The following is a 25,592-nucleotide window of genomic DNA, read 5'->3' as shown; positions in this document are numbered from 1 at the left end:
CAAACAAAACAGAACAAAAACAAAAATTACTAACTGAGGCTGTATGGCGGGGGGGGGGGGAAATCAATATAGAACTAAATAATCTTTCCGTTTATATTTGAGATCTCTTCCCCCCCACTGCCATTCTTTATCAAAGACACCCACCTGACAAACCACTGTAAGTATTTATGCCTTTCTTACTCTTGGTCTTCATCTTATCTCAGTGATAACCAACCATTATCATCTTAAAAATCTACACTGCCATCAGAGCTGACCTTCCATCCCCTAAAGCATCTAAAAGTAAGGCCTGGTCTACACTACGCGTTTAAACCAAATTTAGCAGCGTTAAACTGATTTAACTCTGCATCCGTCCACACAACAAGGACCTTTATATCAATAAAAAGGGTTCTTTAAACCCGTTTCTGTACTCCTCCCTGACGAGAGGAGTAGCGCTGAAAGTGGTGTTGCCATGTTAGATTAGGGTTATTGTGGCCTCAAATCAACGGTATTGGCCTCCGGGTGGTACCCCACAGTGCACCATTGTGACCACTCTGGAAAGCAATCTGAACTCGGATGCACTGGCCAGGTAGACAGGAAAAGCCCCACGAACTTTTGAATTTCATTTCCCGTTTGCCCAGTGTGGAGCTCTGATCAGCATGGGTGGCGATGCAGTCCCAAATCCAAAAAGAGCTCCAGTATGGACTGTATGGGAGACACTGGATCTGATCGCTTTATGGGGAGGCAAATCTGTTCTATCAGAACTCCGTTACCGAAGACTAAATGACAAAGCATTTGAAAAAATCTCCAGGCTATGATACAGAGTCCACAGCCCAGTGCTGCGTGACAAGCGTTAACGGAAAGCCAAAGAATGCAATGGATGCTCATGGAGGGAGGGAGGGGGTACTCAGGACTCCAGCAGTCTCCAAAAAGCATTTGCATTCTTGGCTGAGCTCCCAATGCCTGAAGGGTCAAGAACATTTTCCTGGGTGTTTCAGGGTATATGTCGTCAATTTACAGCCTTCCCCCCCCACCCCAAGAAAAGGGAAAAAAACAACATTTCTCGCCTTTTTTCAATGTCATCCTATGTCTACTGCATGCTGCTGGTAGACAGGGTGCTGCAGTGCTGAACACCAGCATCCCCTTCCCAATGGCAGATGGTACAATATGACTGATATCCGTCTTCATCAGCAGCCCATGAGTGCTCCTGGCTGGCCTCGGTGAGGTCGGCTGGGGGCACCTGGGTGAAAATAGGAATGACTCCCGGTCATCCCCAGCAGATGGTACAGAACAGCTGGTAACCATCTTCATCATAGCAACTGGAGGCTGAGCTCTATCAGCCCCGCCCTTTTCATGTCTAAAGAAAAGATTCTGTACTGCCTGGACTATCATAGCAGCAAGAGGCTGGGCTCCTTTCCCTCACCACCCTTTAATGTCCTGCCTGGACTATCATAGCAGCGGGAGGCTGCCTCCCCCCTCATTTTATCTCACTAAAAAGTCAGTGTTTCTTATTTCTGCATTCTTATTACTTCATCACACAAACGGGGGGACACTGCCACGGTAGCCCAGGAGGGTTGGGGGAGGAGGGAAGCAACAGGTGGGGTTGTTGCAGGGGCACCTCCTAGAATGGCATGCTGCTCATCATTTCTGCGGGATCTCTGGGGCTCTGACACGGAGCGGCTGTGCCCTCTGGTTCTCTAGTACACTTGCCCCATATTCTGGGCAGGATTGACTCTATTTTTAGACAAAACATAAAGAAGGAAATGACCCGGGGAGTCATTCTCATTTTTGTCCATGCGCCCCCAGCCAACTTCAGCGAGGCCAGCCAGGAGCACCCATGTCAGCAGCAGATGGTACAGAATGACTGATAACCGTTATCTCATTGCCAATTTACAATGGCATGGCAGACAGTGCAATAGGGATGGTAACCGTCTCTGCTACCTTGCAAATGCAAATGAATGCTGCTGTATAGCACTGCAGTACCGCGTCTGTCAGCAGCATACAGTACCCATATGGTGACAGTGACAAAACGCAAAATGGGCTCCATGGTTGCCATGCTATGGCGTCTGCCAGTGCAATCCAGGGAAAAGGGCGGGAAATGATTGTCTGCCATTGCTTTCATGGAGGAAGGACTGAGTGACGACATTTACCCAGAATCACCCGTGACACTTTTTCCATTGGGATCTCAGCCCAGAATTTCAATGGGCGGGGGAGACTGCGGAAACTATGGGATAGCTACAGGATAGCTACCCACAGTGCAACGCTCCGGAAATCGATGCTAGCCTCGGTACACGGACTCACACCGCCGAATTAATGTGCTCAGTGTGGCCGTGTGCACTCAACTTTATACAATCTGTTTTACAAAACCAGTTTATGTAAAATCAGAATAAACCCGTAGTGTAGACATACCCTATAACTCCTCTGTAGGGTGTTGTTGCTCTGATTAAGCAACTTTCCTTGTATCAGGGACAGCATCTTCTCTTATGCATCACACAGTACTGAGCATACTCAAAGCATCCAGTTTGTGAAGCCAAAAACTTCCTCAGCAACAAAAGGTGGGATACCTTTGTTCTTGCAAGCAAAGTCAGCCAGCTTACTTTGATGGTTAATGAGGTCACTAACACCTTTGAATTTCTTGGATCCACCCTTCCACAATCTATTTTAGCACCTGATTAAAAAGGCAGATAATTTATCAAGAGGAGAAAAAAAAAAGTGCCAAAAGTGTGTGTGTGGCGGGGGGGGGGGGTCAGATTGGTGTTACTCAAACTCCACCCACTCATGAGGCCAAAGATGAACTCAAAGGAAAAAGTGCATAACTTCATTTTATAGCTTGGAGGGTGGGTGGGGGGAGGAGGAATGCTGTGATCAGCTGTGAAACAGTTAACAGCCTATACATTTAGATTCCATTACTAGGCTTCAGAGTTAAAAACCCATTAAAATGAACAGGAACCTCTCAGAGATTTCTGTTCCAGACAGTATACAGACATTTCTGCATCCGTTTACATTTCTCTATGCAACCCTAAGAGTTATGTTTATATACATAGATATAGTTTTTTAAATGAAAGCATTGCTTGCTGTTGAAGCCAAGACTATAGCAAGATTCAAAAAAAGGATTGGATTCTTATACATTTAACAAGAATATCCAGAATTATAAACTAAAAAAAAGTTTCAGAAGAGAAAATATCCTGCTTGGGACTTAAACCATTCTTTTTTATGGGTTAGGAGGCGATTCCCCAGTGGACAGATTACCCTACAGCTGCCTACTGCAGGACTTCTTACACCTTCCTGTGAATCATCTGGTGCTGACCAATGTCAGAGACTGCACTGGACGGATTGTGGGTCTGATCCAATATGGTAGGAATTGCCATACATTTCTATGTTCTTGTCCTAGAAAAAAGATGCAAGCTACTACAAAAAGCAGTGAATTCACAACTGAGCTCAATGGAATCCTGGCTTCTAGAGTCCACATTGGAATTTCTCCCAAATACTCAGGTTCTAAGAATTCCAATCAGGAGACTTCTAGGGGGAGGAGTGAATGCACATGCATTCTTTCTATGTGGTACTATGAAAAAGCAGATAACATCTTGTCTTTATCCTTGGCTTCTTCAAAAACACACTACAGCTTTAATTTAATGCACACTGAGCAGATATGACTGGAATCACTAACAAGACCAGGTACAGTTATCTCCCTGAACACCTTTCCTCATCCTAGAAACTATCAGACCATAACTCCCCTCCCCAACTCTGCCTTCCCACTTGTTTCAAGTTAGCTGGTGTTGGCTCGGATCATACACTGCTCTAAAGGAAAAAGATTTCCGTAGATCTGGCCAAAATTCTTTCCTCTACAGGAGTGCTGCTCCCTCTCATCCAGTTCTTTGACTGCCTCATGCCTATAGTTCTATATTTATTTTTTCCCCTTGTATAATTTTTAACCTCAATCAATCAAGGTTTCGTTATTTACTAAATAAAAAGGTCTGTAAGTGCTACCAAAGTCCCTTGGCAATAACAGCTCTTAGAAATCTGAGAGAGAGAGAATTTGTTTCAATTAAACCAGGAGAGAATTGTAATGACATTCTAGAAATACTTATTGCTTTTGTATTTCTTTTGATGCCAAACTCTTTCCTACTGCTGTCAGCAGATCTAGGGGAAGACAAGTGCTTGCTCTATGAAACTGATTGAAAGCTACAATAAACATTATAATTCAAAGTAAAATACAAGAAGTTATCTTTCTAATCAAGTTCTGTACATTGTAAAGTCTAAGCAGAAAATGATTGCTCAGGTTGAGAACTCTGCACTAATTACTTTCACACATGACTGGATGTTTTCTCACTCCTGGTGCATATTAATTTACAGATCTCTTACTTGACAGTGCAAGTTATATGCATTAGATATAAAAACTTGAAGAAATACAGTGCTTATCACCACCAAGGTGATGCAACACTCTTTGATAGTCACTATTTGAAATGTTCATACAACACACTAGTTTATTACCACTCTGAGCCAGGCTTTAACTTTTACCAGAAATTATTAACACTGAATTTAAGCAAGGGTCTGGCAAACTAGCTTGGGAGGAGATCTGGACATAATTATACTAAGCTGAGCACAGCCAGATGGAAATGCACATATGCATGGCCCCAGCACCAGCCTGGAGAAACCCTCCAGTTTAATCTAATCAGAAACTACTGAGAACTTTAGAGTGGTTTATTTGTTTTAGCCTTCTCTATGAACAGTAAGTCTGGACTGAAGTTTAAAGATAAGTGCAATGCTTTAGGAATAACCTGCTAAAGAGCCAAATAAAACCATGTAAAAAGAATCTGTGTAGAATTTAACTGAACCGATAATCAAGACCATTCATTTTTGGTTTTTATTATTGTTTTTAAATTTCCCACAAATTAATTGGTATTAAAGATAGGCCCAAAAATTAACTTCACAGTTTTCTGGGAAAATATTGGGATCTGTGCAAATAACCAAGCCACCATCTCTCTTTCCAGAAGCAGAAGAAGTGGAAGAGGCAAGGGCACCATATCCTCATGCTGCGTCCTCCACCCCTTCTGCTTCTGGTCCTACTCCAGAAGAGACGGCAGTTTGGTTACCTGCGCAGCTCAAGTTACCCAGCCACCATCTCTCCTTCCAGATTGGGGAGCCAGGTCTGGGGTCCCCCATGGTCCATCCAGGTCACTGAGCCACCACCTTTCTCCTGCCAGAGTTGGGAGCTGGGATCAAGTGGTCTGCCTATGTTACTGAGCTGCATCCAAAATTCAGATTATGGGAAGGGAAGAAAAAAAAATGTAGAAGAAAGGTAACACCCCACCCACCCAAATGCTTGCATTTGTAAAGAACAGGAATTTCTCAGCAAGAATAAAAATAAATAAAACTAATTCAGTAAAAATGAAGGGCCTTACAAATGGTATGTTTTGCAAAAGAGCATTTGAGAAGCTCAGGACTTCATGCTCAGAATAATTTCAGTTTTCTATAATGCAGTCTTGAAGACTGCAATGATATTCTCAGTTTACCCCTATGAATATCTAGTGTCTGTTTTCAAGCGACCTTCACTGGTAAAAGAACAAGCAAATAGAGGGTCCAAAGGTTCCCTTTTGGATTGCCAGAAAGTGAAGGGATTACCAGTCAAGAATCCTCAACACCATCCCCCCTCTTTCTTTGTCCCCACCTAACAAATTAAAAATACTTCCAGCGATCAACTGCTGAGAAAAACAGAAGGACTTGCATATATTCAGGACTCAAACCACAGTGCTTTACAGATTAATGCTGGCACCATGACCTTTGCTCACAAGCCAGTGAAGCATCCTGCACTTCTTTGGATGCAAGTGATGCACCAACAATCAAAGGAGAAAAATCAGCCCCAGACTCAGATGTTAGCAGGTTAAATATCTTAGTTTACCTTGAAAAACATAGTGAAATGGAACTGCCATATTCTCAAACTGAAAGGACAAAGGAGTCCATTGACAGCAATCTGTCAAATGCTGGAGCTCACAAGCCCCATAAACAGATCATGAAAAAGAACTGACAATGTTTTGCAGTGATTACAACAGTATTTACACTGCTGGATCTATGTGCAGAATCATGCTTTGCTCTTCTGCCTGTGCTTAGACAAGAGTACCTACCCTTGTATGTGACTGACTGTGAAGACAGCTCTGAGAAGATCAGGACAGCTGGCCATAGGCTGAAGGAGCAGACTACACATCCGTGCTCCAGGTAGAGTACACTGAGCAAAATGTGTCCTGTGCGTGACCTATGCTGGGTACCTACTCTGCTACAACCACTACACACACACACGTACAAGGGGGAACCCTCTCATTGAGGATTTAGATTAAGGGGTGAAAACAAGGTGTTTAACCGCTTACTCCTAGGTTGAGTCTGCTTACGTAGATGTTACAGTAGAACCTCAGAGTTACGAACACCTAGGGAATGGAAGTTGTTCATAACTTGGAAATATTTGTAACTGAACAAAACATTAGGGTTGTTCTTTCAAAAGTTTACAACCAAACAAAGACTTAATACAGCTTTGAAACATTACTGTGCAGAAGAAAAATGCTGCTTTTAACTACCTTAATTTAAATGAAACAAGCATGGAAACGGTTTCTTTACCTTGTCAAAAAAAATTTAACTTCCTTTTTTTTTTTAAGTAGTTTTTTGTTGTTTTTTTTTAACCCTCGCTGCTGCCTGATTGCATACTTCTGGTTCCAAATGATCTGTGTGGTTGACAGGTCAGCTTGTAACTCTACTGTTCTACTGTATTTTAAAAAAGGTTATCATTTGAGCTTTATGTCCTATAGAATTTAATACAAAGTTACAGGTGGTCCAAAATAACCTTTTAATGGAAGTTAGGTCTCTACTATAGAAAGGTTAAAAGCCACTACAGAACTGTCTAGAGAATGAAATGTTTTCTACGGGATTTTAGAGTATTTAAATCCTACTACTTTTCTACAGAACCTATTGTTTTCATCCCTATGAAACAGTAGGTTTTCCCACAAAGACCTAGATGGGCATATTGTAAAAAATTAAGGCAGGGTGGAAGAAAGAAAGAAAATCATATCTTGTATTTGAGGATGGAGGAAAGAAAACAAACCCAGAGGCAATTCTCTCATCTTCCACCAAAGAAGAGTTGTGTGAATACCAATTGCACCTTCATCGCCACCGTCTATCCTGTAAGCTTCACCAGGTTGAGAGTAGATCATGGGATATACATGCTTCAAACTTACATGGGCTCTCATTCCTGACACCTGGTGGTGAATTGCCATTTTCTATTCAGAGCTCATAAATCAGAAGCCTGGAATAAAACTGCAGGATATGCACACCAATTTCACCATTTGTTTTATAGTCATGTTGAATTACACTAGCTGTACCGGAACTGAATAGTGGGTAATTCACATCTTTTTGCAACTATGTGCTACTTAAGGAACTCCAAGCTGCATCTAGCAAAAGCAAAGCTAAGAAGGAGCCAGTAGGAGCGGTTTCTTGACAGCTCACTCATTTAAGAGTCAGAGAACATCTAGGATATTACAGGAGAATGTTTCTGGTGATAACAGCTGCTTTCCTTAGCACTGCCTACAATTTGTTGTCTCCTCTGCTTCCAGGCACCATTGAAACGACAGTTTTAACACGTGATAAAGTAAAATTTCAGGGGATTGGTTAAACAGTGGACTTACTTCACATTCATATTTAGCCATTTAAAATGGTCAAGAATGATGAACTTGCCCTAACTGAAGAGTTAGGATCAGCTGAAGAGGGGAAATTTCCACACTAAACTCTGACTGATTCAGAAGGAGCCCAGACCATTTCCAAATGGAGTCACCAAATGGAGGGTGTACATAGCAGGGGATCGGTCATGTGGGGTATCAATCAATCATGTCGAGTCATCCCCTAAGCACCCCCCCCCGCAAAAAAAAGTTTACTATCTGTCATAAACAGATAAGTAAGAGTTAATAGAACAGAAATACTTCATATCTCTTTTGCCTGTAAAGGGTTAACAAGATCAGTGAGCCTGGCTGTCACCTGAGCAGAGGACCAATCAGGGGACAGGATACTTTCAAATCTTGAGGGAGGGAAGTTTGTGTGTGCGCTATTAGTGTTTGGTGGTTGTTCTCTCTGGGTTCTGAGAGTGGCCAGAGGTGCAACCAAGTTTCTCTCCAATCTGTCTGATACAGTCTCTTATATGTCCAGAATAGTAAGTACTAGGTAAATAAGGCGAGTTAGGCTTATGTTTGTTTTCTTCATTTGCAAATGTGTATTGGGCTGGAAGCAGTTCAAATTTGTATTTTGCTGAAAGGATTTTAATTTGTACTTGTATACTTAGGCTGGGAGGGTATTCCCAGTGTCTATAGCTGAAAGACCCTGTAACATATTCCATCTTAAATTTACAACGACAATTTTTACTGTTTTTTCTTTCTTTAATTAAAAGCTTTTCTTGGTTAAGAACCTGATTTTTTTTTATTCTGGTGTGAGATCCCAGGGGACGGGGTCTGGATCCACCAGGGAATTGATGGGGAGAAAGGAGGAAAGGGGGAGAGAAAGGTTAATTCTCTCTCTGTGTTAGGATTACTTTCTCTCTCAGGGAGAGTCTGGGAGGGGGAGAGAGAAGGAGGGGGGAAGGTGAATTTTCCTCTCTGTTTTAAGATTCAAGGAGTTTGAATCACAGTGATCTTCCAGGGTAACCCAGTGAGGGGAAGCCTGGGAGAGGCAACGGTGAGGGAAAGGGTTTACTTTCCTTGTGTTAAGATCCAGAGGGACTGGGTCTTGGGGGTCCCCGGGCAAGGTTTTGGGGGGGACCGGAGTGTACCAGGCACTGGAATTCCTGGTTGGTGCCAGTGCTACAAGAACTAAGCTGGTAACTGAGCTTAGGGAAATTCATGCTGGTACCCCATCTTTTGGACGCTAAGGTTCAGAGTGGGGAATTATACCATGACACTATCACACTGTGATCTCATAAAAAAGCAAGCAGTCAAAAACCATTATCTGGTGGGAGAGAGAAATGTGATACAGCAGATTGTCCTGAGCACCAAGTCTAGAAACCTAGGTTCTACTCCCTGTAGTGATACTAAAACCCTCCTTCCCAAAATGAGTGGATAATTTTGCCTCCAAGATGGTTCTTCTCAAGGTCAAGTTTGAGGCACATTAGTGCAGCAGTGCTGGGAAGTTGGCACTGCCACTACCCATGCTGTGCATATTTTGTGCATACAGGGGGCTTCAGTGTCTAGGGCTGCCAATCAGCACTGTTCTAGTCCTAAATGGGAAAAAAACAGAAATGCACAGGGATTCAGAAATGCTGAAGCAGAGATTTCAGTTGGGGAACGGAGCACAAGAGCTGGAACAGGAATGAATGCAGAACAGGCCCAAATTCAAAGAGCTCTCCTTCAAAGGGAAGTCTAATTGTCTTTTTCTTCTTTCAGTCTCTGCATTTGATTTCCTGTTCAAGTGAAACATCAAGTCTTTAAATTCAGGAGAAAATAGCTAGGTTCCCATTTATTTTGGTCTCTCTCTCTCTCTCTCTTCCTCCCCTACCAAGCCCAAACACGCACACAAGATAGGGTTGAGGGTTTCAAGGTTCACCTTGGGCTCCAGTAAGATTGATCTGTGTGTTCAAGACAGGTTCAAAATACATAATCACTTTCATGATTGCTAACAGACTGGTCTTTCAGCTACAGCTTTCATGACCAGATTAAGATCTGAGTTAGAAATATATCCCATCCCAGGGTTGGTCAGTGAAGCAGGGGCTATCTCCCCAGAACACGATAGATGCATTAGCTCAAGTTATTCCATATCCAACAGAGTTTTATGCATCTCAGAACTCTGAAAAATTTGGAGAAGTTCTTTTTAAAAAAAATACCAAATGCAATATTTTAGCATACTAGGCACCTCCCTCCAGCTCCATTTCATTTTCATATTTCTCAGCACTTTGGAGAATCGAGTGTGTAATTGGAAGCAGCAAATCCCACCGGTTACTGCAGACACGTAGAGTTTAACACCTGGAAGTTCTACTTCCATCTCTGCCAACAACCTCTATATGACCTTGGGCACTTAATTTCTCTCTGCCTCAGTATTTCCCCTCAACCTTTGCATATAAAATAGAGGTTTTATCTACCCCTTCACGAAGTGCTTGAGACCCATGGATGAAGGCCACTAAGTTGCTGGTTTAGGTTACTGTAACTGTTTGAAGTCCTCTGAAAAGTTTTATATTAATACTACCAGTATGGACGTGAGCCATCAGTTTTGAATTATCAGCATCCTTAGTGACTTTTCAGAAGTGCCCCTATTCACTTGGGCAGAGTCTGAAAGCTTATTAAGGAAGAGAGTTAAGTGTGTTTGCGAGGAGGGCCAGCTGCAGAGGAGAACAGAACAACAGAATTACTTTACATAATAAGCAGGCCACAAACTACAAATTATTTTTGATTGTATTAAAAGGGGGATAGGCACTGATCTGATCCGTCCGTTCCCCCTCCCCCCTCCAACTCATCAAGGCATTTAATTCCCTTGGGCTCTTGTTACTAAGTATAATATTTCATTAAATATCCTGTTCATACTAGCTTATGAACTAGGGAACACACTAATTTTAGAAAACTGATTAGCCAAGTTCTTTCTAACCGAATGTTTTTGTAGCGAAGGTCAGATTTTGTACTGAAACTATGGCAACAAAGGCACAGTATTCTTTTGTCTACAAGGTTGGGACTAGGTTTTAACAGTACTGTTGCACTGAACAGCTCAACTCTGGATTTTGGCAAGCCTTCCCTCAGTCCTACCTGAACTCTCCTGAACTTTCAGCATGGAAAAAAAATGTTTAAATACATTTACAGTACCCAGATGATACAAAAAAAAATTAAATTAGTGAGCATTTCAATTACTTCTTTTCTAGTACCACCAAGGTACTTGTGAAGGCATTTCCCCAACCATGTCATTAAAATCAATGAATTTGTTCTCTCAGCTTGCCTGTTAAGTAGGGGATTATCCACATTTTTCAGATGGAAAATTGAGACCGAGAGATGGAGTGCCTTCCTCCAAGCAACAGAGTGTCACCAAGACAGGAACTCAGAGCCTGCTTTTTCTGAGTTCCTCTCTAGTTCTTTAACCACAAGACCAGAGTTCCTCCTGTGTAAAGTTCCAGCAGTGTATATTCATGCCCATTGTATGTTCTGAGGATGTTTGCTCCATCATTTATAAAACTACATCTGTTTTCATTTATCTAGGTGCAAAACATGAGCATGTCTAAAATGTAAAACAACCAAAAAAACATAGTTGGCTGAATGCTGCACGTTAACCACAATACTCCATCCCAGTGTAGATCAATGGGAGAGCTCAACCTGGCCAATCCACACAGAATTCACATTGTATGCCAGGGAGGTCTCTCATTTTCCCTCCCACTCTACCTGTAATCTTTCCTGTGCAAGGAGACACAATAGAGTAGGGGTCCGCAACCTTTCAGAAGCGTAAAAGCAGCAAAGAATCCTGTGGCACCTTATAGACTAACAGACGTTTTGGAGCATGAGCTTTCGTGGGTGAATACCCACTTCGTCAGATGCATGTAGTGGAAATTTCCAGGGGCAGGTGTATATATGCAAGCAAGCTAGAGATAATGAGGTTAGTTCAATCAGGGAGAATGAGGCCCTGTTCTAGCAGTTGAAGTGTGAAAACCAAGGGAGGAGAAACTGGTTTTGTAGTTGGCAAGCCATTCACAGTCTTTGTTTAATCCTGAGCTGATGGTGTCAAATTTGCAGATGAACTGAAGCTCAGCAGTTTCTCTTTCAAGTCTAGTCCTGAAGTTTTTTTGCTGCAGGATGGCCACCTTAAGGTCTGCTATAGTGTGGCCAGGGAGGTTGAAGTGTTCTCCTACAGGTTTTTGTATATTGCCATTCCTAATATCTGATTTGTGTCCATTTATCCTTTTCCGTAGAGACTGTCCAGTTTGGCCGATGTACATAGCAGAGGAGCATTACTGGCATATATTACATTGGTGGACGTGCAGGTGAATGAACTGGTGATGGTGTGGCTGATCTGGTTAGGTCCTGTGGTGGTGTCGCTGGTGTAGATATGTGGGCAGAGTTGGCATTGAGGGTTTGTTGCATGGATTGGTTCCTGAGCTAGGAGTTAACTATGGTGCGGTGTGCAGTTTCTGGTGAGAACATGTTTCAGGTTGTCTGTGGGCAAGGACTGGCCTGCCACTCAGGGCCTGTGAAAGTGTGGGATCATTGTCCAGGATGGGTTGTAGATCCCTGATGATGCGTTGGAGGGGTTTTAGCTGGGGACTGTATGTGATGGCCAGTGGAATCCTGTTGGTTTCTCTTGGATTTGTCTTGCAGTAGAAGGTTTCTGGGTACACGTCTGGCTCTGCTGATCTGTTTCCTTATTTCCTCGTGCGGGTATTGTAGTTTTGAGAATGCTTGGTGGAGATTTTGTAGGTGTTGGTCTCTGTGTGAGGGGTAGAGCAGATGCGGTTGGACCTCAGTGCTTGGCTGTAGACAATGGATCGTGTGATGTGCCCGCGATGGAAGCTGGATGCATGAAGGTAGGCATAGCGGTCAGTAGGTTTTCGGTAGAGGATGGTGTTAATGTGACCGTCACTTATTTGCACTGTGGTGTCTAGGAAGTGGACCTCCCGTGTAGATTGGTCCAGGCTGAGGTTGATGGTGGGGTGGAAGCTGTTGAAATCGTGGTGGAATTTTTCCAGAGAGTCTCCTTCCCATGGATCCAGATGACGAAGATGTCATCAATGTAGCGTAGGTAGAGAAGCGGCGTGAGTGGACGAGAGCTGAGGAAGCGTTGTTCCAGGTCGGCCATAAAAATATTGGCATATTGTGGGGTCATGCGGGTGCCCATAGCAGTGCCACTGATCTGGAGATATATATTGTCATCAAATAACATCAAAAAAGAGCTCTCCAACCTGGAGACTCTCATTAATAACCAAACTTCCACACAAACGGACTTCACTAAAATAAGACAGGAGATCTACATTACTCACTTCACCTCGCTACAAAGGAAAAAGGACTGTAAGCTGTCTAAACTCCTACTTGCCACATGGGGCCACAACCATGGTACCCACAAACCCCCCAGCAATATTGTCAATCTATCCAACTACACACTCAGCCCAGAAGAAAAGTCTGTCCTATCTCGGGGACTCTCTTTCTGCCCTGACACCCTCACCAACATGATACAGTTCTGCAGCGATCTGGAAGCCTACTTTCGCCGTCTCCGACTCAAAGAATACTTTCAGGACAACACTGAACAGTGCACTGAGACACAGGTACCCTCCCACCAACAGCACAAGAAGAAGAACTCCACATGGACTCGTCCTGAGGGTCGAAATGACAGTCTGGACCTATACATTGAATGCTTCCGCCGACGTGCAGAAATTGTGGAAAACAACATCACTTGCCTCATAAACTAAGACGTGCAGAACGCAATGCCATTTACAGCCTCAGAAACCACCCAGACATTATCATCAAAGAGGCTGATAAAGAAGGTGCTGTTGTCATCATGAACAGGTCTGACTGCCAAAAGGAGGCCGCCAGACAACTCTCCAATACCAAATTCTACAGGCCACTTCCCTCAGATCCCACTGAGGAATACACTAAGAAACTGCACCATCTACTCAGGACATTCTCTACACTGACACCGGAACAAATCAACATACCCTTAGAGCCCCGATCAGGGTTATTCCATCTACTACCCAAGATCCACAAACCCGGAAATCATGGACGCCCCATCATCTCGGGCATTGGCACTCTCATTGAAGGACTGTCTGGATATGTGGACTCTCTACTCAGACCCTATGCCACCAGCACTCCCAGCTATCTCCATGACACCACTGATTTCCTGAGGAAACTATAATGCATTGGTGACCTTCCAGAAAACACCATCCTAGCCACCATGGATGTAGAGGCTCTCTACATGAACATCCCACACACAGATGGAATACAAGCTGTCAGGAACAGTATCTCTGATGATGCCACAGCACAACTGGCTGCTGAGCTCTGTGCCTTTATTCTCACACACAACTATTTCAAATTTGATGACAATATATATCTCCCGATCAGTGGCACCACTATGGGCACCCGCATGACCCCACAATATGCCAATATTTTTATGGCCGACCTGGAACAACGCTTCCTCAGCTCTCGTCCACTCACGCCGCTTCTCTACCTACGCTACATTGATGACATCTTCGTCATCTGGACCCATGGGAAGGAGACTCTGGAAAAATTCCACCACGATTTCAACAGCTTCCACCCCACCATCAACCTCAGCCTGGACCATTCTACACGGGAGGTCCACTTCCTAGACACCACAGTGCAAATAAGTGACGGTCACATTACCACCACCCTCTACCGAAAACCTACTGACCGCTATGCCTACCTTCATGCCTCCAGCTTCCATTGCGGGCACATCACACGATCCACTGTCTACAGCCAAGCACTGAGGTCCAACCGCATCTGCTCTACTCCTCACACAGAGACCAACACCTACAAAATCTCCACCAAGCATTCTCAAAACTACAATACCCGCACGAGGAAATAAGGAAACAGATCAGCAGAGCCAGACGTGTACCCAGAAGCCTTCTACTGCAGACAAACCCAAGAGAGAAACCAACAGGATTCCACTGGCCATCACAAACAGTCCCCAGCTAAAACCCCTCCAACGCATCATCAGGGATCTACAACCCATCCTGGACAATGATCCCACACTTTCATAGGCCCTGGGTGGCAGGCCAGTCCTCGCCCACAGACAACCTGAAACATGTTCTCACCAGAAACTGCACACCGCACCATAGTTAACTCTAGCTCAGGAACCAATCCATGCAACAAACCCTCAATGCCAACTCTGCCCACATATCTACACCAGCGACACCATCACAGGACCTAACCAGATCAGCCACACCATCACCGGTTCATTCACCTGCACGTCCACCAATGTAATATACGCCATCATATGCCAGCAATGCCCCTCTGCTATGTACATCGGCCAAACTGGACAGTCTCTACGGAAAAGGATAAATGGACACAAATCAGATATTAGGAATGGCAATATACAAAAACCTGTAGGAGAACACTTCAACCTCCCTGGCCACACTATAGCAGACCTTAAGGTGGCCATCCTGCAGCAAAAAAACTTCAGGACCAGACTTGAAAGAGAAACTGCTGAGCTTCAGTTCATCTGCAAAGTTGACACCATCAGCTCAGGATTAAACAAAGACTGAATGGCTTGCCAACTACAAAATCAGTTTCTCCTCCTGTGGTTTTCACACCTCAACTGCTAGAACAGGGCCTCATCCTCCCTGATTGAACTAACCTCATTATCTCTAGCTTGCTTGCATATATACACCTGCCCCTAGAAATTTCCACTACATGCATCTGACGAAGTGGGTATTCACCCACGAAAGCTCATGCTCCAAAATGTCTGTTAGTCTATAAGGTGCCACAGGATTCTTTGCTGCTTTTACAGATCCAGAGTAACACAGCTACCCCTCTGATACTTTCAGAAGTGGTGTGCCAAGTCTGCATTTATTCACTCTAATATAAGGTTTTGCATGCCAGTAATACATTTTAACGTTTTTAGAAGGTCTCTTTCTATAAGTCTAATATATATAACTGAACTATTGTTGTATATAAAGTAAATAAAGGTTTTTTAAAATGTTTAAGAAGCTTCATTTGAAATTAAATTAAAATGCAGAGCCCCCCGGACCGGTGGCCAAGGCCTGGGCAGCGTGTGTACCACTGAAAATCAGCTTGCGTGCCGCCTTCGGCACGCATGCCATAGGTTGCCTATCCCTGCAATAGAGAGTAGAGCCTGTCCATAGCAATTTGTTTAGCATGTACTTTCCCTAACAACACCGTCTTGGTGCTCCTTCTCCAGGAAATACAGCAATACCACTCCTGAGAGTCATTGTTAAGATATCCTACAGGCAAGGCAGCCATCTCAGCGAAGTACCCAAGCTCCAATAAGATGGGAAGCAAGGTACTGAATGTCACTCCCATTTCCAGCTGCACAGCAAGTCACCAAGCCAGCTACAGAATGCCAGCCTGCCTTAAGAAACAGGCCAGTAGTGAATAAGCATCCATTTCTTCCCACAAAACAGAATAGGGAAAAACAAAAAAACAAAAAAACACAAAATAAATGTATTCCTCCCACCCCAATACAAAATTCAAGGGTTCAAATAGGTATACCTAGCGTTATAATAGTTCATGCTAATAAAAAGACATGTTGAGGAGGACGTACAATCTTATCCTTCAAGGTTGAAGTCAGTCTAAATGTTCTAAATTAGGGTAAGAGCTTCATGGGGGGCAGATTATCCCACGACTATTTATTGGGGCAGCGAGGGTTTCCTTCAACCTTCCTCTAAAGTATCTGGTGCTAAGCACTGTTAGAGACAGTTTACCGGGCTAGATGGAGTTTGGGGCTAATTCAGTATGAGAATGCCTTGGTTCTTACATTAAATTCTGCCCTCCAACAGCTGCATTCAAGTCTCATACAAGTTCATTCTCCTTGCTCTTAGGCAGAATTTAGCTCCTAATATCTATGGAAATTAGTATATAACCTCTACATTCCAACTACATTTGTATAGACGGAGCAAAGTCCTCTCCTCTTCATTGAATGTTAAAACAAGCTAGAGACACTGGACATCATTCATCAGAACAAAATATATCGTGAGTTATGGCACAGAAGTATCTGAGGGACACCCCTATTCATGTAAGAAATATAACTGCAGTGCCTGAGATACTTCTCTGGGGGCAATTACAGTCAAATGTTGTTGTAAAGTTGCAAGCACTGTACTGTATTATCTACTATTTCTCCCCACAAAAGCTCAGTCTAGTGCATTTCACTGGTGTTTAAAAGAGTGCTTTTTGGCTTTTCCAATATGCCCAGTGCAGCATTTTCACATTTGGGTGAGTATTAAAAAATGCATTTCTGCTTTAGCTCATGAGACTATACTTTTGGAACCTTTAATTTTGTTCAGTACTTAGATGCCAGAGTGATAAGTGTTACATAAAATTCTACCATGGATAGACAGATGGCTTGCAGGTTGAGAGTTTGAAATTTCAGAAAGATAGCATACATAATTTAAATACATACCATCAGCTGGAACGGTAGAACAAACCACTGTCGTTCCAGTATGGTCTAAAGTGATCAGCGTTTTTGAAGATGCAAAGTCCACTCATAGAATGTGCTCCATGGGCACTTCCTTTCACAGTCTAAGGCCTTTTTGGCATATCACCTAATTTGCACGTTGCAAAAAAAAAAAAAAAAAAAAAAAAGTCTTAAGCACCTAAATTTGTCCTTGTTTAGTATAATGCAGGGCTTTGGAGCGGAGCCCGGAGCTCGAGCACGGACCAGTAGGTTTTATGCCCAGAGCTGGAGCGGACCCGGAACGGAGCAATTCAAACATTTGATTGCTCCAAATCCCTGGTATAACATTTTTCCCCAGTCATGTGAACAGAATTCCATTCTTAAAAAGTTTCTTGGTTTAACAAGAGACCACGACATCAGCAGAGATGTTGTGAAGGACTAAGAGACAGCATTAAAATGTTGCAAGTCAGACAGGTAAGAAAAATCCAGTGTAATAAGCAGGTGTTTATGACTTTACCCTGTTTAATCTTCAGATACTCAATGAGCACATCTCAATCTAACCCATGAATTTCAAAATTGAAATGGAGCCACATTGCTAATATCCAAAACCACCATGTTGACCGTGAGAGCCACGAGAAGAGTACTTTCCAAAAGTTAAAGTACAGTAAATCTGACTGAAATCATTTCTGCATACTCCATGCATTAAGTCTGTGCTACTAGTTTAATCTGTTAATTCACCGTCACCAAAATATGTTTGAGCCACTACCAGATAAATTTAAATTTAAAGAAAAAAAAATCCCATGTGAGTTCTAGATACCCAGATAATTAATATTAACATTAAAACAATAACCCTCTCTACTTCCCATCATTCCATGAACAATCCTCTGCCAAACTCCTATCAAAACAGATGCTCTTTGCAGCATAGCCAGATAATCACCAAATGCAGGCTATTTTGGAGCAAAAAAAAAAATCATATACAGCAACTCAAACTGCTCTGATTACTCTCATCGGAGTGATGGTAGGGGGGGAGAAAACCTATGCATAGATACGTGCAAGCACTGAAATTTTCCACAACTCTTTTTAGGTGAAGCTAAATAGATATCAAATGGCCCACTTTTTTGAGGACAGGTATACTAAACTTGAACTAAAAGGTGAGTTCACTGTAACTCTTAATTCTGAGCTTTGAACAAGTCAGCGACAAAATATTCAGCATTCCAATATGTGGCAATATACAGTCAAGAAACGTGCAGCAGTGCTATAGTTTATGGAGTTATATAACCTGTGTACGTGGTGTGACTTGGTTCACATTAAAAAAAGCATTTGAGTGCAAACTTGAGTCCTGGTGGGAAGTGTGAAATGCGCATCCTTAAGAATCCTCAGCTCTGTATTAAAAAGATATATATTGATCTAACTGAATGTGGAGCATAACAAGAGAATCCCATCAAGACAGCCAGCATATATACTAGAAATTCTCTCTACTATCCAGCTTCATTTCAAATACACACTCTAGTTACAAAGATTGAGATGTTCAAGATTAGCCTTAACACTACCAGATAAGCACAATAAAATGCTTCATGTCACCATTACTCAGAAACAACATGGATTAGGATCCAAAGAAGAAACAGAATTTCAACTTCTCATCTTCTGCTTTGCTATGAGAGCATTTTAAGTCTAAGAGAGATACCGGCTCATTCCTTGAATGTTTTGCCAAAAAGAAGTGTTGCCCAGCAACAGCTAAAACAATGTTCTGTGAAGGAGGCAGCAGCTGGATAAATTAACCTAGCAAGAACATTTTTTTCTTCATTATACTGCAATGGAGTTATTACAAACTATCCAGTACATTTGAGGTTGCAAGAGGATCCATGTCCTGAATAAATACATTTGAGCAATAGAGGGAGGCCACTTGGCAAGCCCTCAAGTCTTCCATCATGTTAACATACAGGTTTACTGTACTACTAAATTCTGATGGGAAACAAACACCTATAAAAAAGACTGCAAAAGCACATTAAGTCTGTACAATATGAGCCAGAGGTTAGGCCACAAGACTGGCAAGATCCTACACCTCCCGTTCTGCTGAACCTGGGTGTAGGATCTTGCCAGTCTTGTGGTTTAACTTCTGGCTCTGCTACCCATTGTCTGTGTGACCTTGGCCAACTCACTTAGCCTCTCAGTGCCTCCCTTTCCTCCTCGTCTGTAAAACAGACAGACAGACATTCACCTCTGAGAATCATGCAAGTTCCAAGCATTACGTTCAGCCCTCTATCACCAATAAGAAATTCAGCAGCAATTATTTCGTATGTTCTGCACAAACCTGTGTATATAAAAAGGTGTAATGGAAGAGTCTACAACAGTGGTCGGTAACCTTTTCAGAAGTGGTGTGCCGAGTCTTAATTTATTCACTCTAATTTAAGGTTTTGCCAGTAATACATTTTAACGTTTAGAGAAGGTCTCTTTCTATAAGTCTATAATGTATAACTAAACTATTGTTGTATGTAAAGTAAATAAGGTTTTTAAAATGTTTAAGAAACTTCATTTAAAATTAAATTAAAATGCAGAGCCCCCCAGACCAGTGGCCAGGACCCGGGCAGTGTGAGTGCCACTGAAAATCAGCTTGCGTGCCGCCTTTGGCACGTGTGTCATAGGTTGCCTACCCCTGGTCTACAATGAGAGTCACAATCCTATTCAAACAGCCTTGATAGCATGAATAAAATGTGATCTCAGCTTTTTAAAATCATCTTTTTGAGCTGAGCTCTCGCTTTGAGTTACAATTTTTGGTTGTACCCTCCTACCCCCCAACAAAAGGAGGCGAGTCGGAGGTGGAGGTAGTACTCCCTGCCGAACCCTGAGCTCCACCATCGCCTGGCATCGCTGCTCACCACCCTCCCTTGGGGGGAGGTACGACCCACATTTTGAAAACCTCTGGCCTAAGTGGATAGTTTTTACTATCCAAAAATTGCACAGATTACTAATTTGTCTTATGTTTTAAGAATTGTGAAACCATGATTTTACTACTGCGGATGTCATTTGTACCGAGACTATATTCAAGCTGGGTAAATAAAACGCTGTTTCTTAAAGATTTTGTTGTAGATGTCCTGGGGAAAAACAAAGATTCACTAGTTAATCTACCTTAGAGTCTCAGAATGTTTGTCAAGCAGACAAGTTGTTCTGCTGAAGGACTTTTGCTTAACTGAAGCAGAAAATGCCACTATGAAGGGAAACACCACTTCTTAGATGTGGGGGGATGCAGAATCATATACAAGATGTTAGTAGAAAAACTACTCAAGTCTCACAGCCGTGGAACTGCTGTCTAACACCAACTTACGGTCACTCGTCAACTGCTTCTGCAATAAAAAAAAACAACCACAAAAATCAGTCTTCTAGCAGTCTCTCCACTTCATTTTTTGTAGGTGAAGGATGTAAAGGTGTGCCAGTGTTCAAAACATGAAACACTCTTGGCACCCAAACTGAAAGTGACTTAGGACCAAAACAATTCAACTAACAAGCTCAAAGTTCTGGGAAGCAAACAAGCTTCTTGCATCAGACACACATTTCCACCCGATGTTTTAATTTATTGCAGCAGCATACTAAAGCTTCTTATCCTTTTCTTCAAAGCCCAGCAATATTCTGTCTCAGCCCACATCTAGAAACTTCAGCTCTTATTTCATCCCCTCTTTCCACTGCACCAACTACATCAGCCCGATATCTCAATCTGCTCTCCACTGCTCTCCCAACATAACCAGCCCTGAGGCCCTCAAAACAGTAACTTTACAAAGTTTACTTCTGACCACAGTAACTCAAAAGCTTAAATAAATTTCCTTCTCCCACTCCTATCTCCCCTTTGGGATGGAACTCCTTCTGCATCATGGGTCACCAAGGCACCATGCTTACCCAATTCTTCCCTCAAAACTCATCTCTTTAATGTTGACTATAAGGAATGCATCATTAGCGGGCAAAATAATCCAAGAACTATTCCTCTTCTCAGCTACACAGAGAATCCTTCAAAAAAGTAACTAGTTCGAAGGGCCATTTTCATGTAGGGAGTGTGGTGTTAGTGCTTAATGATACTTAAGAGGTATTTATTATAAAAAGACTTGTGTGAAGTAGTTACATCAGCAAACCGATTATACATGTAATCTAACCATTACGCACATCAAAAGCGGAATATATTCTAAAAGTTGTGAAGTCAAAGCTATGTATCAGAATAACAAAGGTAAAGTCGCCATGTCGACAGCGGAGCTTTCAGAGCACACTACATGCGACTAATTGTCATCTACGCAGCAAGACTTTTTAATCCTGAAATACTGATAGCTAAGTGAAAGCAGAAGGGCCAAATTCTGCCACTGGATATACACATGCATTTTCCCTTGATTTCTGTAAGAGTCACGCATGCATATCCAAGCAGAGAATTTGGACTTCGGCATCTCTTTACAACTACTTCTAATATAGCAGTAAAGATATCTTTGTAAGTTTACCTTTGACCATAGAAGCTCAAGCAGGTTTCTGCACTTATAAAGAGCATCAGCCATCAAAGTGAAATCCACAGTCATGTTTCTGACATCTCCCACTGAGAAGGTGAATTTTAAGTATTAACCAACATCTGCACAGCTGAAAGCACAGCTCATTTGAAAGCAGATTCTCACACAAAGATGTAAAGCAGCTTACAACATGTAAACATTTTCTGTTTGTGAAGACATGCTATCAGATAAATCACTGGGCTTTGATTACCTGGGATCCTACTCTAATGGAAACCTAGAATTAATTAATGACATTCACTTACTTCTAGCACGGCTTTCTGAATGCCCCCACAAGTCAAGCTAAAATTAGACTTCAGCATATTCATAATCTCTTCTTTTAAGTTTCATGGAGAGTAGGTCTCATTACAGCCTACCAGATCCCACCTAATGCTATGCTCCAGCAAGTACCATGTGAAATCACTGTCACACATTCAATTACAACACAGAATACAGAGTGCACAGTGCTCACTTTATATTTTTTATTACAAATATTTGCACTGTAAAAAAACAAACAACTTGTTTTGTCTTAGCAACTGGCTGAACAAGATGTAGGACTGAGTGGACTTGTAGGCTCTAAAGTTTTACATTTTTACATAACTGCACTCAAACAAAACAAAGTACTACATCTGTAAGTTGCACTTTCATGATAAAGAGATTGCACTACAGTATTTGTATGAAGTGAATTGAAAAATATTATTTTGTTCATCTTTTTTTACAGTGCAAATATTTGTAACAAATATAAAGTGAGCACTACCCTTTGCTTTCTGCATTGTAATTGAAATCAATATATTTGAATAGTAGGAAAAGTATCCAAAATATTTATAATAAATATAAATTAGTATTCTATTATTCTTTAACAGTACAATTAAAACTGTGATTAAGAACAATTAATTTTTTTAAATCGTTTGATAGTCCTAGTTTTAGAACATGTGAGAGACCAGAGACCTTGTTGGGGACTGGACCCAGCCCATAGGTTGAGGGTATCTGTGCTATCTACCTATTTTAGTCCCAATGCTATCCAGAGGAATTTTGCAATATTTTAGCTGGAGGGAAAAGCTGGAGGACAAAGGTTATGTTTACGTGGCATCCAGGGATATGATTTGCAGCTCGGGCAGACATACTCACACTAACTGTAGTAGAGCTAGCTCGTTAAAAATAGCAGTAAGGATGCCATGGAGCAGTCTTCAGTGCCAGCCACACAAGGGAGTACATATCAGCGGGATGGGGGGGTGGCATGCAAGCTTGTGCAGCCCACACCGCAGAGTCCTCACAGCTATTTTTTAGTGAGGTAGATAGAGTACAGCCAGCATGGATATGTCTAAGAGAACTGCCACTCGTACCATAGCTGTCACCCTAAGACCCTCTCAATACCAATTGGCAGTGGGCCCGTTGTTCTGTGAATTTCCATCAGACTGGACACACTTAAAACACACAACTGTCATAGTATTTAAGTGTAATCTGTAAAGGGTGCCCTATCAAATGAAAACTGGTGACACACTGGTCAAAAATATCATGGTGTGACGTAAGTACAGACAGTGTGCACAGAATTAGGTGTGTGTGTGCTGGAAATATGTTCCTAAAGTGTGTTTTGGAGGCAGACTGTATAAACACATTTGTCCTAGACAAAGCAGTATTGATTTGCATGTTTCTATAGTGTAATTGGAGCACAGGGATGTCAGAGACAATGGGTAGTTCATTTGCATCTGAGGTAAACATCAGTTACCAGGAGGATGAACACACTGCCTGGCATCAGCACTCTGGAGAACACCATACGTTGAGCCCCAGGGAGGGCCGGGGTCAGCCTGACTCTTGAGACAAAGACTACGAACCTTGGAGAATATAAAGGCGAAGCAAAAGGGCATCTTGTATCCATCTCTACGGGAACAAAGAGGTCAACACTGATCCCCAACTATGTAAGGTGGTGACGCTGAAAAGCAACTGGAGGTGAGAAAACTGTTCTAGACAAAGCTCGACACCTGCTAAGTTTAGACGTAGTCTCTTAGAAGAATGTTATACTTCTGTTTTATTTGTAACCAATTTCTATTATCTCGGCATAGAATCACTTTGAACTTGTTCTGGCTTTATTATAAATCCATCTCAGTGCTATCCTGTTAAGTGAAGCATGCACTCTTGGCTGTGCCTGCAGGCTGGTGTGTATTCTGTCTCTTTGGAGACAACAAATTTGGTATTTCTGTGGGAGCCCAGTGACAAGTCTGGATGCGGCAGGGGAACACTTCAGGAGAGTTCAGGAACTGAAGTACACCAAGAGTTAGCCTGCAAGGCAAAGTTAGGATTGGCAAAGTCCTGAAGAGTTTGTTGGGCTGGCTAATGGACTGGAGCATCAGGGAGCTGAAGAACAGTTTAGCAGCAGCAAATCTCTCTCACTGAGGCAGAGGGGTAACAAGGCAGCTTACAGTTCAGGATGCTCTGAGAAAGCATCACAGGGCCCTAAGCCTCAAGTTTGACCAGCCTAAACTCTGGGACTAGATAGAGCCACTAGTGCAGAGTTCAGGAGAGCCCTTCTTTAGAGACGTTAAAATATATCAAATCACCTGCTATTTAAAGAACCTGTAAGTTTAAGTGGTGTCTGTCTCTCTTCAGCGAAAGTTTCTCCTGTTGTCCAACTATAGCCCTTGGTTTGCTGTTGCCCTTCACTCAAGAGAAGGTTGAATTTTTCTAGTGTCTGTGTACAGCGTAGATTGTGAAATATCGGTGTCCCTCAGGCTGGGATTCTCGCTTTTGTCATTAAGACACTGGACTGACACTCAGGAAACCTGGATTGAACTCCTAACTCTGCCATTCAATTCTTCCATGACTGCAGGCAAGTAACTTGCTCTCTCTCTGCCTCTATTTACAATCTATACATGAGGAAATACTTCCCTACTGCACAGAAGGTGGTGAAGTCAACCTGAAATGCTTCAATATAGTGGTGATGGAGGCCATATAAAAATCCATAGGCAAAGAGGTGTTACACACTTTTAAGATCTTTTTGGGGAATTAACATATAAAGAACATTGTGCTAAGATTTTATACTTTCCATTGCCATTAACTGTTAAAGGAAAGAACATATAGGCTTCCCTGTGAAGTCTTTGGTGAAATTGCTTCTACACAGGTTGAAACGGTTGTCAGATTATTCATTTCTCCCTTAATACTTTACAAGCAACCTCCAAACATAATGTTTTAGATGATGGACGAATGTGTGGTAGCTACTTGTACCTACTTGTAGTCACTAAGCTACATGAGTGATAATTGTCTTTCTATTCTTCCTCTCACCTTTCCTGGCTCTTCCTAGTCAAGTCTGTTCTTTTTCCTCCGTCTTTTATGCTAAGATCAAAATTTGTTTAGCATCATATATTCCAGTTCATGAGACAACATCCAGAACAACAGCACTCCACTTTCCTTGGCTAATTTAACACTGAGTGCTAAAACTACTCTAGACCACTTTTTCAGCATAGTCCATGCGTTGCATATAAGTACACCGATTAGCCATTTAGTGTTAAAGCACCCAGGAAAAAAAGAGCACTTTACAGTGATCTAACAGCAATAACTCATTTATCCCAATTCCCTTTTTACAGGCTGTTTTTAATTAATGTGATCTCATCAGTGTTCTGAATTATAAGGGAAATAAAACTGCAGCCTGTCATAAAAGCCAGACAGCAATGGAGAGGGTGCATGATTTTTCAAATGAGCTGATCACCTGCAGCTCTCAGATTTTCAGTGAGATTGTTGGCACTCCACACATCTCAAAAAATGATGTTCCAGACCTAAAGAGGGTAGCAAACACAAATTGAAGGCAGTGTGCTGCAGAATACACCCAGTGAAGAGAGGGCAAACATTTTATACACCCTCTCTTTAACAAGCTTGCTTATTTTCTGTTTCTTAGCAAGGGTTGGGAGGCAATACAAGATAAATGAATCTTTTATTCGGTTTCTTTGAACTTCAGGCACTAAAAAATGAGTGGGGCACAGAGAAATTTAAGAAACTAACTGAGAATGGACCCACATTAATTTCTTCCCTTCCTATTCAAAAATT

At 42.2% G+C, this 25,592-nt stretch overlaps 1 protein-coding gene across 6 annotated transcripts in view; it reads right to left on the bottom strand.

Annotated features, from left to right (window-relative positions):
• The window catches only part of ITPR1 (inositol 1,4,5-trisphosphate receptor type 1), a 231,969-nt gene that overhangs the window by 177,173 nt on the left and 29,204 nt on the right, over window positions 1-25,592 (bottom strand). The gene's annotated exons all lie outside the window — the stretch shown is intronic.

The sequence above is a fragment of the Gopherus flavomarginatus genome, chromosome 6 (genome assembly GCF_025201925.1).
Source record: "Gopherus flavomarginatus isolate rGopFla2 chromosome 6, rGopFla2.mat.asm, whole genome shotgun sequence".
Classification (NCBI taxonomy): Eukaryota; Metazoa; Chordata; order Testudines; family Testudinidae; genus Gopherus; species Gopherus flavomarginatus.
This window is presented reverse-complemented; position numbering and strand designations above follow the sequence as displayed.